At 35.7% G+C, this 15,273-nt stretch overlaps 1 protein-coding gene across 1 annotated transcript in view; it reads left to right on the top strand.

The window, feature by feature from the left end:
- The window catches only part of Zswim6 (zinc finger SWIM-type containing 6), a 189,347-nt gene that overhangs the window by 139,570 nt on the left and 34,504 nt on the right, over positions 1-15,273 (top strand). The gene's annotated exons all lie outside the window — the stretch shown is intronic.

The following is a 15,273-nucleotide window of genomic DNA, read 5'->3' on the forward strand; positions in this document are numbered from 1 at the left end:
AATGTATTTAGACACATACATACATAGAGTATAACTTCCCGTTATTGTGGTAGTACATGATGTGGAGTTACACTGGTCATGTATTTATATATGAACATAGGAAGGTTATGTTCAGTTCATTCTACTATCTTTCCCATTCCCATCCCTCTCCACCCCCACTCACTGCTATCCAATTCATTGAAACCCCACTACCACCCCATAAGGCCCATGTGAGTCAGCATCTGCATATCAAAGAGAACATTTGGCCTTTGGTTTTTGGGATAGGCTTATTTCACTTAGCATGATAGTCTCCACTACAGTTCCATCCATTTACAAGCAAATGCCATAATTTTATTCTTTATGGTTAAGTAATATTTCATTGTGTATATGTACCACATTTTCTTTGTTCATTCATCTGTTGAAGGACACCTAGGTTGCTTCCCTAGTTTAGCTATTGTGAATTGGGCTGTTAGAAACATTGATGCAGCTGTGTCACTATAGTATATTGATTTTAAGTCCTTTGGATGTGTACTGAGGAGTAGGATAACTGGGTCAGATGGTGGTTCCATTCCAAGTTTTCCAAGGAATCTCCATACTGCTTTCCAGAGTGGTTGCACAATTTGCAGCCCCACCAGCAATGTATGTGTGTACCATTTCCTCACCTTTACCAACATGTGTTGTTACTTATATTCTTGATAATTGCCGTTCTGGCTAGAGTGAGATGAAATCTCATATAGGTTTGTTGTTGTTGTTGTTTGGTGTGGTGCTGGAGATTGAACCCAGGGCCTTGTGCAGGTGAGGCAAGCACTCTACCAATTGAACTATATCCCCAGCCTCAATATAGTTTTAATTCGCATTTCTCTAATTGCTAATGATGTTGAACATTTTTTCATATATTTGTTGAGCAAATGTATTTCTTCTTTGAAGTGTCTGTTCAGTTTCTTTGCCCATTTATTGATTAGGTCATTTGGGTTTTTCTTTTTCTTTTTTCTTTCTTTTTTGGTGTTAGCTTTTTGAGTTCTTTATGTATCCTGGAAATTAATGCTCTGTCTGAGGTGCCGGTGGCAAAGATTTTCTACCATTCTGTAGTTTCTCTGTTCACAATCTTTGATTGTTTCCTTTGTTGTGAAGAAGCTTTTCAGTTTGATAACTATCCCATTGATTGATTCTTGATTTTAACTTCTTGAGCTTTAAGAGTCTTGTTGAAGAATACAGTTTGTAAGCTGACATGATGGAGATTTGGGCCTTCTTTTTCTTCTAGTAGGCACAGGGTCTCCAGTCTAATGCCTAGATCGTTGATCCACTTTGAATTGAGTTTTGTGCATGATGAGAGAGGGGTCTAATTTCACACTAATGAAATTTTGGGCACACTATATCCATGCCTGTGTTAATTTTGTGAGTAGGAAATGCAGGATATGTTTATAGTTTCAGTGAACTTGTCGATCCCAGGTCTAATCTAGACCAAGAGAAGCTGTTGTCTGTGAAGGTACTGCATGATCATAATTGGAGGGGACTTTGAAATGGACTATTTTACAGATGAGGAAGTCCAGAGAGATTAGGAAATTCCCACAAGATGACATTCTATGATCTATGTCATACAACAAGTTGGTAAAGAATTTGACATTATGTTTTATATACATCTACTGCTTGCCAAATGTTAAATGTTTGTTAATGTTTTTCCCTAGCATTTTAAAAAGTATCTTGTAAGAATTTAATCTTAGTACTTCTGAAATAATGATAGTAGCCTTTCCTCCAGTGAAAATGTATATCAATCTGTAACTATAGTAGAAAGTTTCCGTGGTTTGGAATGCTGTTTGCAGGCACATTGTGGTGTTAAAGAATGCAAGTTTAATGCATGGGTCAAACATATATTTATATTTTTATAAAATACTGAATGAGTTACTTTTCCAAGTAAACCCTTCTCAGTTTTGTAACTCTGAAGTACATGTTGAATTGACTAGTTGGTTTATAAAGGTTAAAAGGAGTAGCATTTAAAAACTATAATGAAGGGTATTATTTAAGGAAAAATTATTGGATTACCATTGAGTGAATAAAATTTAGAAATTTTTGGTGCTTAGAAAATGTAAAATGACAACTCATTAGGAAGAAAATACTGTCTGAATATATTGTTTACAATATATTTGCAGTATCTATATGTAATCCATAGTCACATATCACTTTCAAGTTGGTTTTGGAAATTGTGTATCTTGACCCTAAATCAAAGGTATTAGTTGTAATTGGATGGAAGTTTTTTCCAGCTGATTCTAGTCATACCCTGATGGACTACTTCATAATGAAGATCCAGATTGATTTCAGACCAAGATGAAGATCACAAATTCTTGCCCGGAGTTTTTTGTTTTTGTTTTTGTTTTTGTTTTTGTTTTTCTTTTTTTTTTTTTTCTTGCACTCAGCTCCCACCCCATCTGAAAATCATTACTAGATTACTGAAGTTCTCCTGTGTACTCCCATGGCAAGCAGAGGTCACTTTCCATGTTAATGGGATCTAAGTTCAGTGAAGAATCCCATGTAGAAATAAAAATGGCTATCACATCTTAATGTTCATTCACCAAAAAATTAACTCAAAGTTCCTTCTGGACTACAAAAGCAAAGGCTTTTGCTTCTTAATAAAAAGGGGGAATTTGACTTTGTGCCCCTACACAGGGCTCACATTGCTTCAAGGCTCTGCTTTGGAATTAAATGCTGAGCACTGCCAGATGCCAGACATTGAGAAGAGGCTGAGTTTTGTCGGCAAATGGGATCTGCAAGTTAATTGGTGTTTTCTGCAGGCTTCTGGCTGTGAAATGAAATTGGAAGCCCTTTAGCCACATGGATAATACAGGACCTGAATACAAATGTCACATGTCACCATCAGGACCCACTGTGAGACAATAGTGTTCCACTCCAACACTGCACCATTACAGATCATTTAAATATGGGGATTACATTTAAACTAAAAGCCCCATTTGCCTTTTACTGCAATTTAAATGTCCTCTTAGCAAAAGCTAAGTGACAAATTAAATGAAAAAAGTGCCCACATTTTTAAAGCTGTAATGCAAAACAACCTTTTATTGCTTCTCATGTGCCACGAATGAATCATTATACTTGTCAACCCTAAACCAAGCCATAATTGGAGCAGCTACTGTTATCAAAGTGGGGCCGCTCTGTGACAGCTTAATAAAGCTGAAACTGTTAAATTAAATCTCAGATGCTTAACTCCTTAGCACCAATGGAGTCGATGGGTCCATTTCTGGCAGTGGCCAATACACTAGGAGGAAAAAAAAAAGATTCCTGACATGCAGACCTTCATCTGATGAAAAGTTTACTAGTGAGAATATCTTTGCCATGTAACTCTGCTTCTTGGCAGAGGGATTGGGGCCTTCAGATTTTTAGCCAAAAGATTACAATTTTTTTTCCATTGGACCAGAAATCTCCTCTCCCCAAGATGCATAAGTTTTATGATTATATATAATACATGAAAATTTAATGGTGTTGATATTTCAAAATTAGCTTAAAAATAGCACATTTGTTTTAACTTTTTCCCCCTTTCAGATAACTACATGCAGATTTAATTTGTGGTAGCCATAGGTCCATTTCTTTCCCCATCCCTTTGCTAACAAAGGGACTGATTCTTCTCAGTTCTTCTTTTCTAATACCAGTGCCTATGATATTCATTGAGTCTAAGTTAGTTTTTGTGATTTACTCCCTGATTTTTGTAATGTAGTATGAAATAGGTACAGATGCATACTATTAAGATTCTGTTCTTCAGTGCATCTCGTTTGCAGATGCATTTGTCTTGTACGTGTTTTTCAAATATTAATTTTACTTTCTGTACATGATATTCATATTCCTATACATGAGGCAATGTTCTCAAGATGAATAATATTGTATCATAACCAGCTATAAGAAAATTTCTGTATTACAGTCTTAAGAAAGAAATCCCCCTTATAGTGTAGGGGTTGCACATTTGTTAGAGACTGTGGGTTAGAAGAAGCTGTAGAACACACCTCTGCAGTTGCACACCTTTTTTTTTTCACTCTTTATTTAGTGATAATGCATATCTTTCAGAAAACTGATCCCAGAAATAACTCTTAGATTTCAAAGAACAACCCAGTGCTGATTGGTGGCAGCATACCTACTGTTAGCCCTAACAACTGTCTCTTCAGCACACTTAATTACTGTGGGCTCTTTAAGGATGCGGGGATATATTGTAACCTCTCATCTGCATTGATGGGTCTCTTTCCTTAAATGCCTTCCTAGACTGTAATTTTACTTTGCTTCATAAAACTATAGGTTGTGGCTGCCAATCTATTAAACCCTAATTAAAATGGATGTCATTGGAGGAAACAGTTAAATAAGATTTAATTACAGTTTTGTCACAGAAAAAATTCTTAAATCTTGATTTTCAAGTATTATATAATATGGTTTTCTCCAAGTTTTAAAACACTTAACTTTTTACCTGAGCTGAGTCATGTACTATGCTTTCTAGTATGTAAATCCTGTTTGATAGGGAGAGGACAGTGCCACATAAGGCTCTTGCTGTGTTGTTCAGCTCTCCTCACTTATTTCATAAGAATAGGATGGTGCTCAGAGTTCTTTTCATACCTTCTTATCTAGGGACCTAACTCTGTGAACTGAAGTAGCCATAGTAAGGTGTTTCTTTCTAGTTTGAATTTTGTTGTAAGGTTAGTTTGACCACTTATTATTTAATAACAGCAATCATGTTCTGAGGCAGAGACTCAGAGCACTTGGAATCAGGGTAAATCAAATTATATTCGTCAGTAGAGAACTCAGCCTGCCCTGAGGCACACATGTATTGCAAAATAAATAAAAATTACCTGTTTCATGGACCCAGAATGTTGTCTCTTCCACTATCCCAAACACAAGTAGGGATTCTCCTACACTCATCCATATCATTCTTGAATAGGTGGAAAACATACTTAAGTGGCACATTCAAAATTATACTCTTAAGTAATTTGGGAGCATCTTTGTGCACAGCCAGAGGGGATTAAAAAAGGTTTTATAGGTTTTGCTCTTGAGGTAATTATGGAAAGATGTTTGGAGAATACTGTGTTCCGTCTTTAAAAGCAGTAAGTTTAATCCTCCCACCCCACTGTTTTGAACCCCTTAGTTTCTGTGGTGTAAATTCAAACTTGGGCTTGCCATAGTTTAAAGTTGCTGTTGGTTAGTGAATGAGGAGTAACTGTTTCCCTTGAGAGCTAGAAAGCAGTCCAAAGTGGTTTGCCATATAAGGAGTTACCTCTTGGCTAGTGCCATGGAGAAAAGAGTGATTCCCAGAACTCCCTTGTAGCAAAAGATGTCAGTACAGATTTAGTAGCTTCCAGATGGCTGGCAGTATAGAGTGTAGTCATAATGAGCTACATGTCAGGGATTCCTTGTCATCTACCAGTTTGTCTTCCCCTAGGCACAGGGACAATACAGCTTTACCACTATGTCCCACTGTTGGTGCCTTCTTACCCTACTTTACAGAAGTCTTATTGCAGACTTACTATCAATAGGTAGTAAGCACTTACTGTGACCAGAGGAATATATGTATTCAACACTTGAGTTTAGTGTTGGTGATGGTACTGGTAGTAAAGAAGGCCTAGAGAGATGTAAACATAAGGAGACATTGTAAATTAGGACAGTTGTAATGAACTGAGAATATCTTGATAGAGTAATTTTATTACAAATTAGTACAAAGACTTGTACAAACTGAACTAAATGTGGTTTTACAAGATGTCCTTGGAGGTGATTTATAGGAAAGTAGTGCTAAGACTCCAGAAAAAAGGAATAACGTGAATAAAGATAGGGATGAGCCCAATGGGGAAGGGTATACAGACTTGAGAGTTCATTATCATGAATACTGTCTTTAAGATATTTAATTCAACCTTGTTGTTCATTGTTACTTAAAAGGGGAGGAGAGAGACAGAGTAATAGTCATCACAGGATCTAGATTTTTGTTTTATTTCATATTTTTCTCCAGCTACTAGTGGTAACGCAGTTGCCAACACTTAGTTGTCAGTCACTATGCTAAGCGCTTAATTGCATGCATTGTTTTATGTAATTCTTAAAACAACTCTGTGAGCTAGGTACAATTAATTATTATCCCTGATTTTACAAAAACAAAACAAAAAAAACCTGAAACCAATGAAGGCTGGAAAACTTGCCAAAGGTAGTAGTGACTGAGCTGGGATTTTATTCCAGGTGTCAAAGACTTCAAAAACGCAACACCAAACTAGACATCATCAGCTTATCTTAAAGTTTGAGAAAATTGATAAATTTGATAAATTGGAGGTCTGGGGTTGTATGTAGCTCAGTGGTTGAGTGCTTCCCTGGCATGTGTGAGGCACTGGGTTCGATCCTCAGTACCACATAAAAAATAAGATAAAGATATTGTGTCCATCTACAACTAAAATAATTTTTTAAATGGATAAATTTGATAACAGTGATAAAATTGAACAGATTCTGTCATGAGCATGTGTGAATGTGCCACAAAGAAACTCACTATTCTGTAAAATTAGTATGTACCAAAATTTTTTAAAAACCACACGCAGAAGACCGTTAGAAACCTCTGTTAGGTGATTTTTTTTTTTTTTTTTTTTTTTTTTTTTTTTTTTGCACAGAGCAGAAGCAAAATGAAGCTCACCTAGATGCCAATAAGCCTCAAAAAGCTGCCTGGCCACTCTGCCAACACATGGTACCACCATTCTGGTCTTGGTAGTGGGCTTACTTTACCTAGTCCAGCTTAGTTACCCAACTGCACTCATGTGCAGATACTCTCTAACTTCAGATTCTTGGAGAAAATAATACATTGATGAAGTATAGCCAAATACATGCCATTGAGAGTTGTATTACATAGTAAACTCATCATAAATATAGATAATACACGCTACAGATAGAATCCAGTGAAGTTTTGATCTACTTTTCTAATACTTTTTGATAAGGAGCTGGAGCTGATCTTTAGCTCTTTTTCTTTATTCCTAGCCCTAATAAAAATAACAGAGTTGCCACCACTTGCGGCTCCCAAGCAGTCTATAGCTCTACTGACTCCTGCACATGGGCTGGTGTTTTGTGGAATGGAGTATGTTCTGCGTTTTTGTTTTTCCCTTCATTATTCAGAGCTCTCTCTATATCCAGGGCTTTTGTCAGTTGTGTTGCTTAGGAGGTTTTCCTTCCCTCCAGCACTATTCTCAAAGCTGTCTGCTGCTGGATCCTCATTACCGGTGCTTGGTTTTGTTCTCTGTGCACACCTACTGTTTTCTGTCTCTTAAAACTAAGATCTCTGTATTATTGGGTCAGAGGCCTCTGGATTCTGCCCTTCTCTGGAGTTAGGAAGAGGAGGCTTTTCCTCTGCTTCTTCTTTTTTTTAATTTTAATTTTAGTTTTATTTTTTTATTAGTTGCACATGATAATACAGTGATCTTGCATATCATACATTTGAATCAAATGGGGTATAATTTCTCATTTTTCTGAGTGTACAGGTTGCACAATCACATTGGTTATACAGACACGTATATACCTAGTGTCTATTTTATTCTGCTACCCTTCCTATCCTTACATAGACAGAATAATTTTAATGTGGGTCAGAAATTGGCCAAAAGAGAGAATGTATAGTCTCTACACTGAGCACACCTATGATAAATACATCCTGTAAAATGCAGTCCACTGTCCTTTTGACTGCAGATGTTAGGGTTTAATTGTCCATTCAGTATCATGGATGGGGAAGAATGGAAATAAAGAGAAAAAAAATAGATATGTATTAATAGAAAATAGTAGAGGATTAGGGTTAAAGGAGCTCTTTATAGGTCATTTGATTCTATTACCTAGCCAACTAGAGAATCTTGGAGGGGGTGATGCTCATTGTCTAATTATTTAGGTGTACAGTTAGATAATTTGTAACAAATTTGGGTAATTTAGATAATTAGACATGAAGATCTCCCCACTATGTGTTTTCATAAAACTGTTCTAAACATAGACCATGGATATTTGGTTAGGAACTAAGATGCCTGTGGTCCATTGTAGTACACCTTAGTGTTACCCTGCATGTGTAATGTGCCAATAATATTTATACCAAGAGTGGTTTCCAGTTACTTTGTTTTATGTTATCTTTCTATCTCTAACATTGAGTCCAATTGTAGCTCATATTGGTGGTTAAGTGAATCTCAAATTGGTGTAATGTGTCCCTTTTTCCTCAGAATTTCTACAAAGTTCTTTTACTGCTTTTCCACTTCCTAAGAGTTAGTACTGTATTTTTCCTTAAGAAATGGCTACCAAAGGAAATCTGACTGGAAAAGTCTCCTTTTACCTTGTTACATGCTAGGCTTTCCATGAAAATTTTTCTTTTCTGTCTTTCTTTTTTTGTGTGTGTGGTGCTGGTGAATGAACCCAGGCCCTTGTGCATGTGTACAGTGCAAGCACGGTACCAACTGAGCTATATCCCCAGCCCATGAATGTTTTTCTGAAACAAAGGATTCTGAGATTAAAAATGCATGCTTCATAATCACTATCTTGAATAGACTTTTAAATAGTCAGTCTTCTTGAAGGTTTAGCAAAGAATGACTCTTAATTTACATAAATAACTTTCTCCTATGTTGAGGGCCACAGCCAAGTCAGGATGACACATGGCATTTACTTTAGGGCAAGGCAGAATGCTTAAAGATTTGCAGAATGCTTAAGGATTTGAAAGTTTGTAAGGCTGCTATAAGCTTGTCTGATAATTACATCATATTGTTTCAGTGTTTTGTTTAAAAATTTCAAAGTCAAAATAAGAAGAGGAATTTCTGGTGTAAATACTGGTGCCTTCTGACATTAACTCTCTTGAGTGAGTTTATAACTGGTCTTAGGGCTATTTTCTCAGAATTTGACCTAGTGACAAAGCATCCAGAAGTAGTGATATAGTTGTCTGAAATGTGGCTGACTCACTCAACTCTGTGTTTTCTGTTGCAAAGATAGCTTTTGAAATAGAAAGCCAAATCTCTGTAATTTTGATCTATAACCAGCTGGACCTTGTTGACTCTAGGTCGGGCTTTCCTGCACCTTTTGTTCTGGGAGGCAGTAGTAAATTTCAAACTTTCTCCAGCAAACCTAGAAGAGAGTGTGAGAAGCATTTATAAAGTAGGGCTCAGACAGAGATCTTGAACTGGCTTAGATTGGAAAGCACAGTCTTTGTGGATGAGCAAGAATAGAGAGGTTAAGTGGGAGGACCCCAGATAGGGCACTTAGGTAAAATATGTAAGTTTGGTACTCAGAGAAAATCCCATGGGTTAGAATACTTTCAAAATGTTGCCAGAAACTGCCCTCCAACATACCTTAGAGAAAAAGGTAATGTTTCCAGCAACCTGTTCTTCCAAACAGATTGATCACACACAGAAAATGTTCTTTGTTAACATGTAGACCAAGTTACATGAGAGAATTTTTTTTGAAGCCATTAAATCATCCACTGTAGTACATAATCTTATTGTCAGATGGTTTCTTTATTGGGACATTGAAACTGATTTTATAGCTATCCTTTTTTATCCCTGTATTATTATCCATTTGATCATCCCACCACCTTTCCCCCTTCCCTTCCACTAATGAGAACATTGAAAGTCACACACTTTTCTAAAACATTATCTTTCTTAATAAAGGTGAAAAACTTCCTGGCATGTAGTTGGTGCTCAATAAATATTTGTGAATTTTAAAAGTGAATGAATAATTGAAGTGTAATGCTAGATCCCTGATTGGAAATATTAAGAAGTGTGAGTATTTTCCATAGTAAACCATAGTTGAAAGGCACTAATCTTTACTGTGTCCTCAATTTTTCTCTTTTCCTGCTCCTTTGCTTATCCTTTGCTTTATTATGTGCAGAATATTCAAGGGTGCCTGTGTGTGTGAACACATACATGCATACTGAAATACAAACAGTTTAGAGTACAGAAGGTCACTGATTCCCCTTTGCTATCAATGCTGCAGGTAATCTATTGCATTAATCAGCCAGCCAGTGGGAAATGCATGGGGAGTGATTATACTATCATACACAATACAATCAGCATGAAGCACTTGTCAAGACCAATACATCAAAGTTTAATTCAGTAATAGAATGAATTAGAGCAAAATGAAACATACTGTTCTCCAAGAAACCCAACACTCATCATAGGTTCTTTCTGAACTCCACAGAAAAGTCAGTGGCTGAAGAAATAATTTTTATGAATAAAATTTCAGTTCTAATCCAACAGAATATTGCAAGAATCCATTTTTGTTGAGATTCTCATGCAAATAGAGTATTAGTGTGTTTACTTGACCATCCATGCTGTGGAATAATCAGTGTTGGTAAATTTTATTATTTTTTTTTTAGCAGGGCTCTTGGTGTCTTTTGTCCTAAACCAGTTCTCTCTAGCAAATGAAAATGTTTGTACCAGTGGCTCAGGGAATTGCTTAGGTGAAAATATGAATTGTGTACCATTGAGTGCTTTTCAAGAGGTAAATTAACAAGAACCTAGTGTTTACAGAATAAATAAATGAAAAATAAAAAAGCAGTTGAAATAAGATTATATAATGTTTTAGAACATTTTGAGGATTGATCTAATAAATTTCATGTATTAGAATGAAAATCACTGTTATAAGACACTGTTACATGTCAGTCGAGTCTTTTCAGAAACAGATTTACATAGACTTGAAGTCATCACTGTTGGATGAACCATGAACTGTTCATAAAGGTGACTTAGTTAAGTAGCCAGTGTAGAATATGTGAAAAATATTCTTGTAGGTTGCTGCAGTTTGCATTCCTTCACCTTACCACCTATTGACTGTCAAAAAATTCATCTGCCTTTGTGCCTCTCCTCTTCTCTATGATTTTTTTTTCTGTCTTTCCTTCCTTTTCTCTCTTAAACTCCATTGAAAAGAAGAAGGATTGGAGAAACTGACTTTTGTGATCTCCTATGGAACCAGGCTTCTAATGGGGTCAAACTGTTTTTGATGAATCTCGCATATTGACTCGATGGCACTGACAAATGGGATGGGAAGACTCTAAGTACCACAGGTTTTTTCTGAAAGAAACATTATCCTGGATACTAGTTAACTGCTTTGGAATATCTATGGTTTATTTTCTATCTTGCCAACAAACAAAAAAAAAGATAGTTATTTTACTTTAGAATTTTCTCAGAACCTGGTTAAGTGATTTAGCTGAGAATTTAACCTTGCTTAACCTGAGTGAAATAAAACTCTCTTATAGTATCCCTGTGGTTTTATTTGGAAGTTTTTCCAGAACTGTTTTAGTGAATTAAAAACTAGCATGTCAAATTTAAAGAATGTTTTTACCAATTAAATTTATTTTCCAAACATAAGGTGACTGACATTAAGACTGCATTGTACTAAGAAACAGTACTGTAATAATTAGGGTCACAGTTCTAGTGTGGTCTGACCCAAGAAATTTTGTGACTATAGTTTCGCTAGCACAACTAATTATGCCAGTGAGCTCCTATTTGTGACTGCAATTAGGTATTTCAGGGCTCCTAAATAAGTATAATTAGTTAATTGGATCATGAATGAAATTCTAGACTATTATGATAGCCTCTAAGAACAAAAATAAATACAGTAAATATTATGAATTGTTTTATAACTGTTGAACCCTTGGAAATACCAAAAGTAATTGTTGTACTTTGCCTGCTATTACTTCATAAAAATATACATGGTATAAAAAAGTATAAATTAAACTTTCCATATAACAGCCTTCATTTTCTGCATTTGTAACAAAGAAAAGTGAAACAACAGACCTTTCTTATTCTCCCCTTTAGAGAAGATGCTTTTGGTTTTTCTGCTCCTTTGTCTCTCACTAACCCCATTCTCCTCCCCAGTGTCATTGCCCTGTGCTTCCTCCTGTAGCATTCTACACTTAGTTATCTTCCTGAAAAATATTTATAAACACTTTCAAGGGTCTCATTTATAGAGAATGTGTAGTTTTTGATTGATCTATTTATACCCCCTCCCCAGGAAAAAAAGCACTCCATAAAAATGTGTAGCTCATATTTGACAGTAAAAACAACATCAAAACAAAACAAAAAACAAACCCAGGAAGGAGAGGGAACTTAAAATAAACAAGTTGTATTGACCGGGAATGGTAACAATAGACAGAATGGCCAGCTGATTTATTCAGTTACAAATCATCATGTTCTACCCAGCAATATATTCTACCAGGCAAAAAGCATACTCAGTCACATCTGCATGCATTATCCCAGAAATGCTGACGTGGACTTAACTCTAGCAGAGCTGATCATAATGTTTTCAGAGAAAACGGATTTATTCTGACTTGAATAATTAATCTTGAATCATAAGTTAAGCTTTTGATTGTTTATCTGCCATTTTATTCTGCAGTGCAATTACTTATTTGCTGTGCCTATCAGTCTTGAAAAATGAAGTTTTCTTTAGTGTAATTAGGCTCTTTTTAGAGGGACCTGTGTTAAATTTTATTTTATTAGGGCTTCTGGTTATACATAGTAGTTGGGTTCTTCCCTATAAACTTATACATGCATAGAAGTAGATTTCAGTTCATGATCCCCTCTTAATTTTGTGTTGGATGTACTTTTCCTACACATGGGAGAGACATGTTATAAGTACATAAGTATACGTGGTTAAACTCTGGGGGTTATTAGCTGTACATTTTAAGGATACTTAATATTTTTAGATAATAACATACTACTTATATTGCTGAAAGAGGAGTGAGATGATTCTGACAAGTCATTAATCTTGGAATTCATATATGCATGCTCCATATACCTAACTTATAAAGAACGTTAAGACCCACACGTAAGCTGGAAAGAAGGCTGAACACCATAGTATTTAAGAATATTGATTTGGGGAGAACATGAGCCTTGGACCAGATTCTGGCTTCTTGCTTTAATAGTAGTATAACCTTTCTGCTTTTCTCTGAATCTCAGTTTCCTTATCTACAAGATAGAGCCTTTGGTTTGTTTTTGTGAGGGTGAAATGTGATAATGTATGTAAAATATTTAGCACAGGGTTAATGTGAGGTAAAGATTCAATAAATGACAACACTTATTGTTAAGTAAATAAGTGTAGATGCCATTCACTTTTAGAAATGTTAGCTGAATTAGGTGGAGGAATCTTTGTACCCTAAAGATAGACATTGAAAAGCTTTAAATATAGAATCCAATTAGAAATCCAACATGTATAACTTGATATTATTAGAATTTACCTTGAAGGGATAAAAATTAGCATACAAACCAGCACTTAATATTGCATTGTGTGTTGGGATACCTTTTATATTGTTAAGTTTTTATAATACTTTTTTTCTTGCTTGACTTAACAGCTCTTCTCATATGTTGAGTGGTTTACTTGAATTTGATTATTTTAGCTTAACACACGCATTCATTTATGGCACATTTGAGCAGAATAATTCTTTATTCTGGGTGCCTGTCCTATGTACTGTAAGATGTTGAGCAACATCTCTGGGCCTTACACGCTGGCATTAACATCCTTTTGCTGTTGGCAACCAAAATTACACCAAATGTAACCACATATCCTCTGGAGGGGAGAGTCACCCCTAATTGAGAGCCATTTCTCTACAGAATCAGACTGTGTTTTAGAGGATGGAAAAATAACAAGAAAGGCTTGTTAAAGAGACTCAAGTGATGAACTGTTGAATATGTTATATTTACATGTATTCTGTATCTTAGCCTTCCCACTTCAGAGCTTATGGAATCAAAATTTTTTTCTAGTTGGAAATATGAAACAGTGAGTTTGTGAGGTAGGGTGAAATGGTGTAATAATTCAATAAGTGTAAAGTTAATTCCTGTTGCCCACATTTGCTAAGCGTGTGATTCTCATCCAGTGACACTCTGCAATTGGTGGAATGCAGAAGTAACCAAAAAAAAGTAACCAAAGCCTTTCAAGATGATTTGTATTCTGCTTAAGTAAGAGTCTACCCACATTTTCGGTTTGTTCAGATCTAAGGTGTGAACAGGTGTATGACCACTAAGTGGATTAGGACCATTTATTTACCTTAGGTGAGAGGTGTTTGATTTTCTTCAGAGTCTTGCCTTCCTAGTTTTGGTTTACTTTACCTCATGTTATAGTGTTGTTGGTTTTTTTTTTTTTTTTTGCTAAAATCATTGAGTGCAGATTAAGTGGAGTAGTGTAAATGTGCTATGGGTAATTCTGAAAAACTGCGTGAGTGATAGGATAATGGCTGTTGTATATTTTGAAGTGTTGAAACTAGGAAAGCAGTTAAAAAGTATTGAATTTGTTTTCATTGTAATTCATAGCAGGCAAGGAAGCCTTCTTTGTGAAAACAGGACCATGTCTTCTAAGTGCTGAGGATTTTGACCTCTCACCAAGTTCTCTGTACTATTTTTGGCTGAATTCTTAAAAGGGTTAATATTTTAGAGGACTAGCAGAATGATGTGTTTAATCATCATAGAGCTTTATTTTTAAAGCTACAAATATTTCAGGCATGTAGAGGGAAAGGAGATAAGTGCTCAAAGTGGGATTCTGAATTAATGAAATTTGGAGAATGACTTACTCAGTTTGGTTAACTTGGTTATTAAGACTAATTACAGCTTTTGTAATGATGACTGTGAATATAAAAGACCATATCTATTATGGCTCTGAACTTGAATCTAACATTAAGAACATCCTTTCAGGATGAAACCTCTGTTTAGGGAGGTGAGCAAGAAAAGAATATTACAGGTAGGTTAATAAAGGCTTGGCTTTTTAAAAATTTTTCTTATTCTACAAAATGAAAATTTTCTAATTAGATAACAGTGTAAACATGGAAGTCTAAAATGAATTTTATGTGTTTCCTTTTTCTCAGAGTCATAGAAATCATTTAAATTTCTAAGAATACTTAGGATCTTGCTTTTAAGAATCTCAGACAAATAGAGGGTTTTACTTCTCTGTTGTTGTGGACTGGGGCTGGGGATATAGCTCAGATGATTGTTGTGGTCTGAAGAGTTGTGAACCCCACTCCCACCCCCATCTCCACCCCATTTGTATGCTGAACCACTTACTTACTCCCAGTGTGATAGTATTAGAAGGTGAGGCCTCTGAGAAGTAATTTTGTCATGAGAGTCCATGAATGGAATTAATCCCTCAGAAAGAGGCTTGAAGGCACTATCTATGAGGACCTGGACCTCAGTAGGCACTGAATCTGCTAGTGCCTTGATCTTAGACTTTCTAGCTCCAGAAACTGGGAGGAATAAAGTTTTGTTGTTTCTAAGCCACCCAGTTTATATTATTTTTGTTAAGCAGTTTGAATGGACTAAGAATCTTTAAAATAGAAATAGTAATTTTGACTATGGA

This window comes from Urocitellus parryii, chromosome 1 (genome assembly GCF_045843805.1).
Source record: "Urocitellus parryii isolate mUroPar1 chromosome 1, mUroPar1.hap1, whole genome shotgun sequence".
Taxonomy (NCBI): Eukaryota; Metazoa; Chordata; class Mammalia; order Rodentia; family Sciuridae; genus Urocitellus; species Urocitellus parryii.